Raw genomic sequence first — 18,372 nt, forward strand, 5'->3', positions numbered from 1 at the left:
CGAGCCCCATGTTTCTTTTGCAATACATAATGCAATTCAGGGAGTGATTTAGACTGGTGTTCCATCAGGTTTTTTAACTCTTGAGGGCTGAATTTCTGTAGTGTGCTGAAGACGTTTCATCTCAATGCCAGAAGCTGGATCATAAAATAGTGGGGTGGCCTTCTCTTTAATGACAGCTTGTGTATCCCTGTAGTAAAAGGTTTATTGGTTCGTATTGATTTCCAGGTACTTTAATTGACAGCAGATAGATTCAAAGAAATCTCAGGTCACAGAACCACTGTACGGAAGGATGCCATTTAGATCAATTGTGTCAGTGCAGGAGGAATCTTTTCTCCATTAACCTCTCCCTTTGGGCCTTGGCCTTGCACAAGTTTTCCTTTCAAAAACTTTTCCATTCTCAGTGGCCACCCATTTCTATTTGACTTCTCATTTTCATACCAATATAAGACCATAAGACATAGGAGCAGAATTAGGCTACTTGGCCCATCGAATCTGCTCTGCTATTTCATCATGGCTGATCCAATTTTCCTCTCAGCTTCAATCTCCTGCCTTCTACCAGTATCCTTAGAACTTGATTAGTTCATGCCCCAACTAATCAAGAATCTATCCACCTCTGCCTTAAATGTACATAAAGACCTGGCCTCCATAGCTGCTTCTGGCAAAGAATTCCACAGATTCACCACTCTCTGGTTAAAGAAATTCCTCCTCATCTCCATTCTAAAAGGACGGCCCTCTATTCTGAGGCCTTGTTCTCTGGTCTTAGACTCTCTCACCTCTCCTCATCCACCCTATCAAGTCCTTTCACTATTCAGTAGGTTTCAATGACGTCACCCTTCATTCTTCAGAATTCTAGTGCATACAAGCCCAGAGCTATCAAATGCTCTTTATATGACAAGCCATTCAATCCTGGAATCATTCTTATGAACCTTCTTTGAACCCTCTCCAGTTTCATCATGTCCTTTCTAAGATAAGGGACCCAAACTTGCTCAAAATACTCCAAATGAGGCCTCACCAGTGCTTTATAAAGTGTCAACATTACGTCCTTGCTTTTATATTCTAGTTCTTTTGAAGTGAATGCTAACATCAAATTTGCCTTCCTTGACACAGACACAACCTGTAAATTAACCTTTAGGGAATCCTGCACAAGGATTCCCAAGTCCTTCTGCACATCAGTTTTTTGTATTTTCTCTCCATTTAGAAAATAGTCAACCCTTTCATTTGTTTTACCAAAGTGCGTGATTATACACTACCCGACACTATATTCCATCTACCATTTCTTTGCATATTGGCTTAATCTAAGTCCTTCTGTAGCCTCTCTACTTCCTCAAAATTACCTGCCGCTCCACCTATCTTCATATCATCTGCAGTCTTTGCAACAAATCCATCAATTCCATCATCCAAATCATTGACATATAACTTAAAAAAGAATCTATCCCAGCACAGAACCCTGCGGAACACCATTAGTCACGGGGAGTCAACCAGAAAAGGCTCCCTTTATTCCCACATTTTGCCTTCTGCCAATCAGTCGCTGCTTTATCCATGCTAGAATCTTTCCTGTAATACCTTGGGCTTATAGCAGTGATGACTGATGCTAAATACTTCATCAGTTCATCCGCCATTTTCTTGTCCCCCATTACTACCTCTCTAGCATTGTTTTCCAGTGGTCCGATATCCACTCTTGCCTCTCTTTTGCACTTGATGTATTTGAAGAAATCTTTGGTATCCTCTTTAATAATATTGGCTAGCTTACTTTCATTATCCATCTTTACCTTCTTAATGACTTTTTAGCTGCCTACTGTTGGTATTTAAAAGCCTCCCAATCCTCTAACCTCCCACTAATATTTGCTCTATTATACGCCCTCTCTTTGGCTTTTATGTTGGCTTTGACTTCTCTTGTCAGCCACGGTTGTATCATTTTGCCTTTAGAATACTTATTCCTCTTTGGAATGTATATATCCTATGCCTTCTGAATTTCATCCAGGAATTCCAGCCATTGCTTCTTTGCCATTATCCCTGCCAGCGTTCTCTTCCAATCAATTCTGGCCACCTCCTCTCTCACGCCTCTGTAATTCCCTTTCTCCACTGTAATACTGATACATCTGACTTGATCTTCTCCTTCTCAAATTTTAGTGTGAATTTGATCATATTATGATCACTTACCCCTAAGGGTTCTTTGACCTTAAGCTCTCTAATCAATTCTGGTTGATTGCACAACACCCAATCCAGAATTGCTGATCCCCTAGTGAGGATCTTATAGGCCTTCTGGAAATTCCCTCTCCTGGAATCCAGCACCAATCTGTTTTTCCCCATCTGACTGCATATTGAAGTCCCCCATGACGATTGTAACATTGCCCTTTTGGCATGCATTTTCTATCTCCCATTGAAATTTGTAGGCCACATCATGTGTGGAATGGGGTGCCGGTGGCGATGGTGGAGGCAGAAACGATAGGGTCTTTTAAGAGACTCCTGGATAGGTACATGGAGGTAAAATAGAGGGCTATGGGTAAGCCTAGATAGTTCTAGGGTAAGGACATGTTTGGCACATGTGGGCCGAAGGGCTTGCATTGTGCTGTAAGTTTTCTATGCTTCTACATCCTTACTATTGTTTGGGAGGTCTGTGTACAACTCTCATTAGTGTATTTTAACCTTACAGTTCCTTAGTTCTATTCACTATGATTCAACACCTTCCAACCCTATGTCACCTCTTTCCATGATTTGATTTCATTTTTTACCAACAGAGCAACCCTGCTGCCTCTTCCTTCCTGCCTGTCCTTTTGACACAACATGTATCCTTAGTCTTTAGGAACACTAGGCCTGCACTGCTCCATGTTACTGTTTATGGTGAGGACATGGATGTGGAGAGGACCTAGAGGTACCTGGGTGTGCACCTGGATGACAGACTTGAGTGGAGCACCAACACAGAGGCTGTGTACAAGAAGGGCCTGAGTCGCCTCTACTTCCTGAGGAGACTGAGGTCCTTTGGGGTGTGCAGGCCTCTCCTTCACATGTTCTACCAGTCTGTTGTCGCTAGTACAATCTTCTAAGTGGTGGTGTGCTGGGGCAATGGCATCAACACGGGTGATACCAACAGGCTCAATAAAATGATTAGAAAGGTTGGCTCCATCATAGGAGTCAAACTGGGCACAGTTGTGGTAAAACAAAGAACCCTATGAAAAGTCCTGACAATTCCGGACAATGTTTCTCACACTCTGCATGCCACCCTGGCTGAACAGAGGAGCACTTAGAAAACTGCACTTATCCAAAGAGCGCTCTATGAGGTCATTCTTACCTTTGGCCATTAGACTCTGTAATGAGTCAACCTATAGCCGGGGAAGTGATGACACCCTCCTGTCAGACTGTTTGACGTAACTTATTTTTATTCTTTCTGACTTCTCTTCTAATATTTGTATATCTATGCACTTGTAAAGCTACTGTGACACTGTCATTTCCCTTGGGATAGATGAAGTATCTATCAATCTATTAGGTTCCCAGCTAGAATCTTCTTCCAGCCATGACTCAGTGATGCCTTAGTCATACATGCCAATCTGCAAATGTGCTACAAGTTTATCTGCCTTATTCTGTATACAGTGTGCGTTCAAATACAACACCTTCAGTCCTGTATTCACCCTTTTCGATTTTGTCCACATTTTACATTGCAACTCATCCTGTTGACTGCAATTTTGCCCTATCATCAACCTGTCCTCACTACACATAGCCTCTGTATCAGATCAGCTACCTCATTTTCTGCACTATCATTCACCTTTCCTACGATACTTCTTGCATTGAGATACATGCTTTTCAGGACTCTAGTCACACCATTCTAAACCTTTCGATCCCTAACGTTGTTTGAGGTCTTACCAATATCCGCCTCCTCAATCTTTCCGCTAACGGTTCTGGCACTCCAGTTCCCATCCTCCTGCAACTCTAGTTTCAACCCCACAATGCAACATTAACAAAACTTCCCGCTAGGATACTAGTCCCCTCCAGTTCGGATGCAAACCATCCCTTCTGTACAGCTTCCACCTTTTCTGGAAGAGAGCCCAATGATCCAAAATCTTAAGCCTCCCTTCTACACCAACTCCTTAGCCACGTATTAAACTGTATAATCTTCCTAGTTTTGGCCTCACTAGCACGTGGCACAGGTAGCAATCTTGATATCACAACCCTGCGAGTCTTGCTCTCTAACTTAGCACCTAACTCTCTGAACTCCTTATGCAGAACCTCATCACTCATCCTATCCATATCATTGGTACCTACATGGACCACAACTTCTGGCTGTTCGCCCTCCCGCTTAAGAATGTTGGGGACTTCATCCGAGATACCCTGGATCTTGGCACCTGGAAAGCAACATACCATCCAGAAATCTTATTGTCACCCACAGGACCAAATGTCCATTCCCGAACTAATGAACTAATGATCTAACGAAGCCCCTATCTCCACAGCATGCCTCTTCTCCCCCTTTCCCTTCTGAGGCAGACAGTGTCAGAGACCCGACCACTGATTTTCCTCTGTGAGGTCATCAAATGATATACCTATTGTGAGGAGGATGGCCACAGGGGTACTCAGCACTAGCTCCTTAACCCTTTTCCCCTTCCTGACTGTTACCCGTTTTCCTGTGTCCTGATCTTTGGGTGTAACTACCTCTCTATGCGTCCTATCAGCTTCCTGAATGATCCGTAATTCACCCCACTCCAGCTCCAAAGCCTTATTGTTAGAAGGCAGATTGTTAGAAATGCACTTCTTGCATTTGTCATTGTCAGGGACACTGTTGGTCTCCCTGCCTTCCCAGCATCCTGCCTGGCGCCTCTACTGTCCTAACTGAGCAGAAAAAAAACTTAGCTTTGAGCTTTTCTTTCCTTTGCTTTCCCTAACTGAAGCCTCGAAGAGCTAAAGCCCCAAAATCACCACTCTGTCTCTGTCCACTGTGTGGCCACTGCTTTGATGGCTACTGTGCTTGCCCCTGCCTCCTTTCGATTTGCTCTTGGTAGTCAATCCCAGATGCCAGTTGGTTGCTGGTCAAAGCTCTTTACCGCTGTAGCGAGTCATTGCTGCCTTTTCTACTCGGGCAGCAGGCCTGATCGAAACCTCCTCCTCTCAAAACTTCTGATGTCTGTATTGATCTCTGGTTAAAGCTCTTTTTCGCTGTAGCGACCCACTGCTGCCTTTTGTACTCGGGCAGTGAACCTGATTGAAATCTCCTCTCAAAACTTCCGATGTGTTGGTCCATGGCTTCCTTGACTGCTACAGTGAGGACAAACTCAGGTTAGAGGAGCAACACCTCAAATTCCATCTGGGGAGTCTCCAACCTGATGGCATGAACATTGATTTTTCTAAATTCTGGTGATCACTCCCCTCTCTTACCCCTCCACCCCCTCTTTCCTTTTCTATTCCCCTTTCCGGTTACCTTCTCATCCCTTTCATTGTCTTCTTCCTCGCTGTCCTCTCCTTCTTCAGCTGTTCACCTCTTACTCAGTCAACAAGGCAAAAGAGATGGTTTTCGACTTGAGGAGAGCTCACACCACTCATACCCTCTTTACATCGGTAGCACAGCAGTGGAAGCTGTGAGCAGTTTCAAACACCTGGGAGTACACATCTCACACGTCACAGACCACATTCTGCACAATCAGGAGTGCTTACCAACTCCTCCACTTTCTGAGGTACAGAAACTGCACTGTGGTGGACAGGAAGGATCTACAATCTGCCATCAAGGACACATATACAGAAAAGTGCCAGCAACATTATGACGGCCCCCATCCACTCTACTCATGCACTGTTTGTCCCGTGCCCACCAGACTCAAAACAGTCACTTTCCCCAAACAGTAGAGCTGATCAACACCTCCACCCAATAACCCACACCACCACACCACCACACCACCACTACTTCATCATTTCCGGTCAGAGTCACCTCATGTACAGACACTCCTGTGCTTAGTGGCTCTGCTCTACACCTGCGACTATGTGGCTACTGCCATATTCAAGTTTGCTGATGGCATCACTGTCCTAGGCCGAATCAAAAGTGGTGATGAATCAGCAAATAGGAGGGAGATTGAAAATCTGGCTGAGTGGTGTCATAGCGACTGTCAGTATGTTCAGGTATGGCCCACGTGCGGAGTGAGAAACACTGAAGCAGATCGATAGTTCACAGGCTTTAATGCAAACAATATTTTAAGGGAAAAGAAAACAGGCCTAGCAAGTTAACTGAGAGTTAACTGAAACTCTCAAATGGGAAACCAGATGCCAACACCGTGGCCGAAAGGAATATTAAATATACAATGAATGCCGCTAGTCTTCAGCACCAGCTGACTCAATAGTCCACTCTCTCAGATGAGGCTGAATGCAAACAGGCAGCGTAGTGTCTCCGTGCTTTGCTCAAGTCTCGACAAGTGCTACAACAAAAAGAAGGGAGTTAAATACTGTCATAATTAAATAATAATTAGCTGACATGTGCATACTCACGAGCGCAATTGCCAAATCTGCTGCGCAGCCGAGTCCGTGGTTGTGACAAACAGCGACCTCTTATTCAATATCAGCAAGACCAAGGAGCTGATTGTAGACTTCAGCAGAGAGAAATGAGAGGTCCATGAGCCAGTCCTCGTCGGAGGATCAGAGGTTGAGAGGGTCAGCACATTTAAATTCCTCAGAATTACTATTTCAGAGGACCTGCCTTGGACATAAGTGTGATTGTGATGAAAGCACGGCAGTAGCTCTACTTCCTTGAGAGTTTGAGGAGATACGGTAGGACATCTAAAATTTTGGCAAACTGCTATAGATGTGTTTATTCTACTGGATATGTCACAGCCTGGTATGGAAACACTAACGCCTTTGAACAGAAAATCCTCCAGAAACGTAGTGGATTCAGCCCAGTACAGCATGGCTAAAGCTCTCCCAGCCATTGAACGCATCTACATGAAATGCAGTTGTGGGAAAGCACCATCCATCATCAGAGATCCCCACAGCCCAGGTCATGCTCTGTTCTCGCTGCTGCCGTCACGTAGAAGGTACAAGAGCCTCAGGTCTCACACCACTAGGTTCAAGAGCAGTCACTACCCCTCAACCATCAGGCTCTTGAATAAACAGGAGTAACCAACTCAACTTTACTTGCCCCATCATTGAAATGTTCTCACAAAAATTGATCTCACTTTCAAGGAATCCTTATCTCATGTTCTCATTATTTATTGCTATTTATTTACATTTGCACAGTTTGTTGTCTTCTGCACCCTGGTTGATCTTTCACTGATCCTGTTATAGTTACTCTTCTATAGATTTGCTGAGTATGTCAACAAGAAAATGAATCTCAGGGTTGAATATGGTGACATATATGAATTCTAATACTTTGAACTTTAAGGACATTTGATCAATCGATGTATATCAGCTATCTTAGATATTTATATTTATTGTGTTTTTTATTATTCTGTTCCTTATCTAATTTAGTTTTTGTTTGTGCTGCACTGGATCTAGAATAACAATGACTTTGTTCTCCTCTATACTTGTGTACTGGAAATGACTTTAAACAATATTGAGTCCTGACTCTTGACTCTTCACCTCTTCCATCTATCACCTTCCAGCTTCTTAAATCATTCCTTCCTCCCACACCCAGCCACCTTCCCCATCTCTGGGTCTCATCTACTGTATCACCTGCCAGCTTGTGCTCCTCCTTACCCTCACCTTCTTAACCTGGTTTCTGTCCCCTTCTTGCCATTCCTGATTGTTCATTTCCATTGCTGCTGCCTGACCTGCTGACTCCCTCCAGCATTTTGTGTGTGTAACCCTGATCTTCTGCCTAGTCCCATCCACTTGTATCTGGTCCATATCCCTCCATTCTTCTCCCATCCATGTACCTATCCAGACTTCTTTTGAGGGTTGCAATTGAACCTGCATCTTTCCTTTCAATTGGAAGCTCGTTCCACATTTTCATCATCCTCTGGGTGAAGAAGAATCTATGATGTCTATTGTTCCTACAAAGGGTTTGATTCGATTAATCAAGCATGGCTTCAGGATCCATACTGATTATAAATGGCCTGGAAATTTGATCCATGGTGCTGTTTCAGTATTAGATAGCCAGGAAAGCACTTTGGATTGAAGAAATCAACCATTTCAGCCATCGTTCATCACTCCACAAATTTAGTTGGTACTTCCCAGTGCAAGTTTAATTTCTTCACTTATGATGTCCACCTGAGACACGCATATTACTTTAGGAGTTACCATCATTACTCACTCATGTCCCAGCCATGTTCTTCATGGAACAGTGCCAGAACAGGACATCAAAACTAACTTTTCTGCAATCAATTCTCCTTGCTCTCTTCATTCTAATATCTTTCTCACTCGTTACCTTAAAATAATCTGTTTTGATCTTTATACTGTCAGTTGCTACTTTATTAGGTACACTTACTCATTAATGCAAACATCTAATCAGCCAATCAATGCATAAAAGCATGCATATATAGTCAAGGGGTTCAGTTGTTGTTCAGACCAAATGTCAGAACGGGGAACAAATGTGATCTAAGTGACTTTGATCGTGGAAAGATTGTTGGTGCCAGACGAGGTGGTTTGAGTATCTCACAAACTGCCAGTCTCCTGGGATTTTCACACACAACAGTGCCTACAGTTTACAGAGAATGCTGCAAGAACAAAAGAAACACACATCTCGTGAGCAGCAGCTCTGTTAACGAAAACACCTCGTTAATGAGAGAGGGCAGAGGTGAATGGCCAGATTGGTTCAAGCTGACAGGAAGGCAAAAGTAACTCTGGTAACCACGTGTTACAACAGTGGTGTGCAGAAGAGCATCTCTGAATGCACAACACATCAAACTTTGAAGTGGATGGGCTACAGCAGCAGAAGATCACAAACAGACACTCAGTAGCCACTTTAATAGGTCCATTGAATGTATTTCTCTGAATATTCACGTTTCTAATTTGTTCCTGTTGATTCCCTATCACCGAGCGACTACTCCACTCCTCCCGTGTAATGGGTTAGACTTTATTCTGTGTTCTGTAATAGTTTTCCCTTGTACTACCTCAATGTGCTGCTGTAATGAAACGATCTGTATGGATAGTATGCAAAACAATATTTTTTCACTGTCCCTCAGTACATGACAATAATAAACCAATTTTCCAATCTAAATTGACTAATTTGAAAAGCAACCTGAAACGCATTGTAGGAACTTTAATTCTTTAAGCGTTTTACCTACTAATCTCAACAACGCACTTTCAAGGACCCTGCAACTCATTTCCTCAGTATTACTAATTTATTTTACTCGCACAACTTCTCTTCTTTTGCACATTGGTTGTTTGTCAGCCTTGGTTTATGTATAGTTTGTCATAAATTACATTGTGATTCTTTATTTTCCTGCAAATGCCCACAAGAATATTTTGGTGCCACAGTCACATAGCGGTTAGGAGAACATCAATACATCTTGGGGCATGGGAGTTCAATTCTGATGGTGACTGTAAGGAGTTTATACGTTTCTTCTTCTGGCCCATCCTCACTGGGAGAGAATGGCCCCAGTGCTCACGTCAGAAGGTCTGGAAGGTTTGAGACAGCAGAGAATGAGAATGGTGGTGTAACATCTCTCAGCTCCTTTCTCTGGGTCCATAGTTATGCCACTGGGTGAGAGGACATGACCCAGGAAGGAATTGACTGGGGTGTGGAACTGGCATTTCTCTAACTGGTTTCCGAGGAGACACTGACGGACTGAATGGATGTGACAGATGTGGTCTTGTGGGGCCTTGGAGGAGATGAAGATGTGGTTGAGATAGACGAACGCTTACCTATGTAGCATGTCTCAGAGGATTCGTTAATGAAAGTTGGAAAAACAGCTGGATGGTTGGAAGGTCCAAAAGGCATCACCAAGTATTCACAGTGGCCAGTGGGGGTTATGTCCACTCATGTCCCTGCGGATCAGGTTGTTTGTGCTCTGGAGATCTAGTTTGGTGAAGATCTGGGCCCTGCAGAGTGTTTCAAACGCGCTATCCATTGAGGGGAGAGGGTAGCAGTTCTTAATGGTGATTTTGTTGAGTCCATGGGAGTCAATGCAGGGACAAAGACCCCCATCTTTCTTTTTGACAAAAAAAAAATCCGGCTGGGGACTGGGATGGTCGAATGAAGCCGTGTTTTAGAGCTTGGGCGATGTAGCCGTTCATGGCTTGGGTGTCAGGAGGGGAGAGGGAGAACAGGTAACCTCAGGGAGGGGTGGTGCCCCCAGGAAGAGGTTGATCATGCAGTTGTGTGGTCTGTCAGGCAGAAGCGTGCTGGCTTCCCTTTTACAGGAGGTGATAGCTAAGTCGTGTGTTCCTGTGAGACGGGCTGTGTACATGTTCTGACCACCCCAGACCCCCAAGGGACATCTGTCAATAGCCGTAATGCAGAGGTGACTGAAGGCTTGGTAGGAAGTCTGAGCTGCACACACAGAGTTTTCCTGTTGCGTTGGGATCCACCAGAGCTTTCTGTATGTGTGGAGCTGTCAGGATGTGGAGAAGGACAGGGAGAGTGAGTCAGGCTATGGTGCTGCAACAAGAGGCTGGTGGGGAGCTTACCCAGATAGAAGGCCCCTTGTCCCTACCTGGTGGTGCCATTTTCCCAGGCAGTGGGCATTAGATGTGTGAGTGACCAGCGGCTCTGCAATACATGCAAAAGTTATTTCTCCTCCGACATTCACACTCTTGGGGGTTTAGTGGAGCAGGCTTGATGGGCCTTCTGCTCCTATGTCTTATGGTCTTAAGTGAGTTCTCCCTACCTGCGTAGGTCCAGAGGTATTGATGATGAGAGTCTAGCAGCCTGAACAGAGCTGAGGCCCTGGTTGATGATCTATAGGTTCGTTCCATAAGACATTTGTCAATCCAGAGGGTCAGAGTGATGAGCTTTCCCAGGTCTGTGGGCATTTTCCAGGTGGACAACTCATTTCTCAAGTGCTCTGAGAGGCCATGACAGTAATGGGCCAGCAACGTTTCGGAATTCTAGTTGCATTCCACCACATGACTCCTGAATTCCATGGTGTAATCCAACACCGAGCAAGAGCCTTGATGCAGGCGAAGTATCGGATCCACTCTCCCACTTCTACTTCCTCGATGGTCGATAACCCGGCACATCTCAGTGGCAAATTCCTCATGTTTATTGCAAATGGTGGTTTTATTGTCCCAGTTACCGGTGGCACAGGTCAGAGCTTGCCCAGTCAGGAGAGAGATGACAAGGCAATCTTGGCTCAGTCCGTCGAATATGGAGGTAGCTGGAGCTCAAAGTGTAAGACGCCATGGGGCAGGAGGTTGAGGCACTGGGTTGGGGATCTATCGAAGCATTTGGGTATTGGAATCGGGGCTCCATAAGAGAAGATTGACTGGCGTGGGATTGCTATATCGATACGGGGGTGGGGGGAAGGTTGGTTGAGAGTGGCAAGCAGATGGTTTCCTGCTGCTTCAGGATCGTGTGTTTTTGTCGACGGACATCTTCCTTTCGTTGAGTGTACTCTGCTGGATTAATCATGCGTTCGCCCAACTTGGCAGAGAATGTAGAGGAGGCTTAACCCAAACACAGAGTAGCAGAGACAACTTAACAGTGAGCGACCACTTCAATAGCAATAAATGCAAAATAACAAAGCACGCAGGAACACAAAACAAGAGAGAACGGACACTTGACACAACAGTGCCACAAGGTACCTAAAGGCTGGGAGTAACCCATTGAGGCTGGGTGGTTTGATGGCTGAACAAAGGACTGTGGATGAGAGCTGGGTTTAAATAGGCTGCAGGTGACGAGTTGAAAATGAGTGGCAGATGACTCCTGTTACCTGGGTGGGAGACTGAGAGCTGCCTGCCTGTGCAGGCCTGACAGATAATATAAAGCCCCTTTCAACAGTTAGCAAATACGTAAAACATTACAGTATAGCACAGACTCTTCGGCCCACAATATTGTGCTAACCCTAAACTACTCTAAGGTCATTCTAACACATCCCTCCTGCATTACCCTTCGTTTTTCTGTCCTCCATGCACCTATTTAAGAGTTTCTTAAATGCCTCTCATTTAACTGCTTCTACCACCAACCCTGGCAATGCACCCACCACTCTTTACGTAAAGAAGTTACCTCTGACAGCTCCCACCCATATACTTCCATCCAATCGCCTTAAGATTATGCTCACTTTTATTAGCCATTTCCTCCCTGAGAAAGTATCTCTGGCTGTCTACTCTATCTACGCCTCTTATCATCTTATGCACTTTAATCACGTTGCTTTTCATCTTCCTTCACTCTAAAGAGAAAAGCCCTAGCTCCCTCAACCCAATACCATCATGGCCTCTCGGAGCACTTGAGTGATGAACTATATACCCAGGAGATGCCCCCCAGACCTTGAAAGCCTAATTACCCTGGTGCTCCAGTTTGACAAGCTTCTTATGGAACAACCCTCCAGTACATCAGGCAGAGCTACACTTCCAATCCCAGAGTCATTTCAGGCTGCAGGACCTTAACATCAATGAGAATCACCCTAAAAAATCCTAAGACTAGAATAAAAACTTGCAAGCAAGTCAGTCCGAACATTTACAGGAAATGTCCCAAAGCTAACTAGAGGCAAGAGCCCCATATTTCCAACGTTAGAGTAGTTTAGGGTTAGCACAATATTGTGGGCCGAAGGGTCTGTACTATGCTGTAACGTTCTACTGGAAGCCAGAGAGACGTGGAAATTCCAGATGGGAACATTGGAACTATGGGTGATCCTCAGTATTTAGCACCAACTACCGTTCTTTCTGCATTGGATTCCCATTTGAAATGAGCCTTCATTGCTTTTTGCAGAGGATTCATGTCCAGTTTTCTTGCCCTGTGATGCGAACTGTGCCTCTGAGGCTTACCGTAAACTATTTGTCCGTGTGAATGTTCTATACTTTGCAAATGCGGAAGGATTTTGTTAAAAATGTAGAACCACTAAACTGTTAATCCAAAACACAAGTGATTCGGCAGATGCTGGAAATCCAGAGTCTCACACACACACACACACACACACACACACACACACACACACACACACACACACACACACACACACACACACACACACACACACACACACACACACACACACACACACACACACACACACACCTCTGGAGGAACTCAGCAGGTCAGGCAGCATCCATGGACAGGAACAAAAAGTCAGCAATTTGGGCCTCGACCCAAAATGCTGCCCTGATGAAGGGTCTTGGCCCGTAATGCTAACCCTTTATTTCTTTCAGCAGATGCTGCCTGACCCATTGAGTTCCTCCAGCAGTCTGTTAGTCTGTTAATCTGATTTCACTTGAGACTACATTCTGCACTGTTGAATGTTTACAGAGAAAAAATATTTCATCAGTAAAACTACCTCCTCTTTTTCATAACCACATTCCCCTTTCAAGACAAATTCCTTACCAATCTTTCTATTGTTGCCAAGAAGCGTGCTCCCCTCACCCCCCCAAGCATAAGCTGATCTGGGTGGGTTGACATCTGCCTCTCTTCTCACCACACTGACAAAACTTTCATTTTCTGCTCCTTCTGACATTTCACAGACTGTTTGAAGAGGATTCCTTTAGCACAAGGGAACATCTAGTGTGAAAGAGCAGATTTATGTTGACTGGTGTTGCTCTTGACATATGTGCTGCATATGTCCCATCCCAGGCATCTGCTGTATAAGTGTTTTGAATTTTATTCATTTTTATGGAATGCATTACTCAGGACTTGTCTCCACGGAGACAATAGGGGTGCGATTTCCCTTGCTGTTAATGAAAAATGGGTGGATGTCTGCTGTCTCTCGTATAAATGATATGCCCAGTCCATGAGAGATTCCGATAAGAAGCTGCATCTTCCTGTAACTTTAATTAGTGTGTTTCCATTGTTTCAGAGCGAGAGTTAAGTGGATGTGAATGTGAATCAGCAAGCTGCAAAGGCAATGATCTGTTCGTGTGTTCTGCTGACTTTATTGATGCCTTTGTTACCTCCAGCCTGTTGCAGGGTACTCCTGCTTGCTCTCCTTCGCACTCATACCATCTTTGCATCCTTACGGAAGAGAAGGACACCGTTAAACTCTCTGAGGTTTATCATCACTGACAAATGCTGTGGAATGTGTTGCCATGTGGCAGTTCATGAAATATACCGTATTATAAATTATAATAAGTGGCCACTCAGTAGCCATTTTATTAGGTACACCTGCACACCTGCTCATTAATGCAAATATCTAATCAGCCACTCAATGCATAAAAGCACGCAGACATGGTCAGGAGGTTCAGGTGTTGCTCAGACCAAATATCAGAATGGAGAAGAAATGTGATCTAGGTGACTTTGACCATGAAATGATTGTTGGTGCCAGACGGGGTGGTTTGAGTATCACAGAAACTGCTGATACTTCATGCAGAACCGTCTCTGGAGTTTACAGAGAATAGTGACAAAACAAAGAAAACATCCAGCGCGTGGTAGTTCTGTGGGCGAAAAGACCTTGCCAATGAGAGCGTCGAGGAGCACGGCCAAGCTGGTTCAAGCTGACAGAAAGGCCACAGTAACTCAAGTAACCATGTGCTACAAGCAGAAGAGCATCTCTGAATGCACAACATATTGAACCTTGAAGTTACAGCAGCACAAGTCTATGAACATACACTCAGTGGCCACCTTATTAGGTACAGGAATACATAACAAAAAGATCACTGATATAAATATATATATAGTTGGTCTCCTTTTACACTACTTATTTTATATATATGTATAATTAATATATATCTACAAAATATTGGATACAATGGGGTCTTTTAAGAGACTCCTCAACAGGTACATGGAGCTTCAAAAAGTAGAGGGCTATGGGTAATGTGAGGTAATTTCTAAAGTAAGTACATGTTCTGCACGGCATTGTGAGCTGAAGGGCCTGTATTGTGTTCTAGGTTTTTCTATGTTTTCTATGTTTCTATAAAGTAATTAAGTTCATTGTTCATTGTTCAGAAATCAGATGCTGGCAGGGAAGAAGCTGTTCCTAAAATTTTGAGTGTATATCTTCAGGCTTCTGTACATCCTCCCTGAAGGCAGTAACAAGAAGAGGGCATGTCCTGGCTGGTGGGCTCCTTGATGATGGATGCTGCCTTTTTGAGAGATTGCCTTTTGAAGATGTCCTTGATATATGCTGAGTTTACAATTTCTGCAGTGTTTTTTAAAGTCTCTTAGAGCTTCTAGTCGAACAATCTCTTAAATGAGGTTGTCCTACTTGAAGCTCTAAGAGGCTCTTAAAAGAGATTGTCAGGGTCAATGTGCAGTCCTTTCCCCAGAGCCGAGGAATCAAGATGAGAAGGGAGAAAATTAGTAGGAGGAGTAATTTTTGAGGGTAACATTTTGAGGCTGGTCAGTATTTGGAAGGAGCTGTTGGAGTAAGTGACAGAGATTGGTACATTAACAACACTTAAAAGATATTTGGGCAGGTACATGGATAGGAAAGGTTTTGAGGCGAAATGGGACTAGCTTAGATGGGAAGCTTGGTTAGCATGGACCATTTGGACTGAAAGGCCTGCTTCCCTATTGTATGACTTTAGGGCAGGAAGTTCCAGTATCTTATTGAACTGATGGGTAACAACATTAGCATAGGGCGACACAGTAGCATAGTGGTAAGCGTAATGCTTTACTGTGCCAGCGAGCTGTATTCAATTCCGCCTCTGACTGTAAGGAGTTTGTATGTTCTCCTCATGAAATCAAATTATTGCGTAAGTTGATGTAAGTTACCGTGGCAGCATCCTTCACACACGAGATATATAGGGAGATGGAAGGATCCTTGTCAACTTAGTAACATCTGCTGGGAATCTTTGATCTTCAATGTTGTTTTTTACAAAAATGGTCAATAACGAATAGCAATATTTCTAAGACCTATGAGTTCATAGGTTAAATGGTCACATGGGTATAATTGGGTGGCACTGGCTCGTTGAGCCAGAAGAACCTGCTATCGTGCTGTATCTCAAAATAAATATAAATAAAATATCAGTGAATGGCTCACAGAGAAGAAAGAATCGGAAGAAATATCCAGGAAGACTGGATTTTCTTGAGGAGTCTTGAGAATCACTCTTGTTCTCCTAGACCCTCTGGTCTCTGCCTTCCTTCAGCTTATCTTCCGACCAGGAAGATTTAAATTACACAATTCCCAGCATCCTTCACCTCTTTGGTTTTTGTTTATCTCTCTTTATCAGTTATTTTATTCCCTTTCCTCTATGGTCTTAATTTCCTTGTGTTCCGTTCTTGCTTGCTGGCAAATCCTGTGTTTCAGAAATTAATTTTCAATAAAATTATTGGGCAAGGTGACCCAAGTACTGTGTGCCCATCCTTTACGCATGAGATGTACAGGGAGGTGAAAGAATCCTTGTTAACTTTTTAATGTCTGTTGGGAATTTTTGAATCTTTTAATTTTTTTTTACAAAATAGTCAATAGTGAATAGCATCTTCAAATAACATGCCAAATTATAGGAGGAGCGAAGGGTACACCAAATATGGGGCCAGATAATGAGGGTCAATGGTGATTGATTTATTTTCACAATCGATGAGATCTAGCGGAAAGCTTTTGTTTGTTTGCCATCCAGGCAGATCATGCTGTAGATAAATACAACGAGCGAGGAAGTATGAAATCAAAACAGTGACAGAAACGCAAGAGATTCTGCAGATGCTGGAAATCCAGAGCAACACAGACACAATGCTGGAGGAACTCAGAAGGTCAGGCAGTATCTGTGGAAGGGAATGAACAGTCGACATTTTGGACTGAATCAATTCATCAGGACTGGAAAGGAAGGGGAAAGAAGCCAGAGTGAGAAGGTGGGGAGAGGGGAAGGATCGCAAGCTGGCAGGGAATAGGTAAAACCAGGTGAGGGGGTAGGTGGGAGGGTGGAGGAAAGTGTGGGATGAAGCAAGAAGCTGGTAGGTAATAGGTGGAAGAGGTAAAAAGTTGAAAAATAAGTAATCTGATAAGAGAGGACAGTGGACCATGGTAGGACCAGAAGGAGGTGATGAGCAGGTGAGGAGAAGAGAAGGGGTAATATATAACAATAACCAATGACAGAATGCAGAATATAGTGTTATGGTTACAATGACAGTGAAGGACAAATGACGTGCAAGCACCATGAGATTGAGAGATCAAGAATTCATTTTTCTCAGGTTCGCAGAATAACCAGCACAGACACGATGGGCCAAAGAGACTGTTTTATGCTGTAGCACTCTATAAAACTATAGCTCTTATTTATTGCTTAACAGATCTTATATCAGAAGTACTGAAGCTGTACTTGAGCCTGGTTGTATGTTGTGTCAAACTTTTGCATGTTTTACCCCGTAGAAAGGGGGAGGAGTGGGAAGAGACACTGAATGGAAAGGGATTGGACTCTGACTTGCCAAGTTAGTGGAAAATATAGGCCAAAGACTGGGCTGTGTTCACAACTCTCTGTTATTCCAGTTATGAAGAGTGTTTGATGGTTCTGGACCTATCCTCACTGGAGTTCAGAAGAATGAGGGAGGATCTCATTGAAACTAGCAAATATTGAAAGGTCTAGACAGAGTGAACATGGAGCGGATGTTTCCAATGGTGGGGGTCAGCTTCAGAACAGAGATGAAGAGGAATTTCTTCAGCTAGAGGGTGGTGAATCTGAGGAACTCATTACCACAGACTACTGTAGAGGCCAAGGCATTGGGTATACTTAAAGCAGAGGCTGATAGGTTCTTAGGGAGGGGCCAGACGGTATGGGAGTGGAACATTTTATTAATCTTCAGCAAGTAAATAGTTAAAAGAGAAGCGAGTGTTACTGTTGCGAACACTGCTCCCTGTGAAGTGATGTGAAATTACATTCTGGATCACAAATAGTTCACTTCAAGCTTTAGGCTTTTCTTAGAAGTGTAGGCCCTGGCTCCTTGATACACCATACCTAATTAAGTCAAACAGGGAATTCTGAATAACAGATTCACTTTTCACAGGATCAAGCTCAATCAAACAGGTTTTTATTAAAAAGAAAGTACACTATCCTTCAATTACGGTAATCATTTACTCTTCATTTCTTGGAGTAGGTTAAAAGGTCAGTACGCCATTATTACTGTGCTGTAGTGTTCTATGTTCTAACCTTGGTGGCAATTCAACTATCATGAAACTCAAAGGTCAAGGTGAATCCACTTGACATAACTCAAATTCACTCTAATTGCATTAAACATTTACGGATTGCAAGGATCTGACACTTCAGGGAATTTTAGTTAAAATAGCCATTACACAAAAAAATTTCCCATTACGATTAATTTTGAAAAGAACCGGAGATGGCATGCTAACAACTACCTCAGGAGAAAAAAGGATCAGAAAAGAATTGTTTATGTTAAAGGAAGTTGGTGTTCATTTGTGGTTAATGGATTGAGTGGGCAGTCCCTGCTGATATATG

General features: G+C 43.6%; 1 pseudogene; it reads left to right on the forward strand.

The window, feature by feature from the left end:
• Positions 1-18,372, forward strand: part of LOC140736327 (small ribosomal subunit protein uS9-like) — a 47,103-nt pseudogene that overhangs the window by 15,908 nt on the left and 12,823 nt on the right.

Source organism: Hemitrygon akajei, chromosome 11 (genome assembly GCF_048418815.1).
Source record: "Hemitrygon akajei chromosome 11, sHemAka1.3, whole genome shotgun sequence".
Lineage (NCBI taxonomy): Eukaryota > Metazoa > Chordata > Chondrichthyes > Myliobatiformes > Dasyatidae > Hemitrygon > Hemitrygon akajei.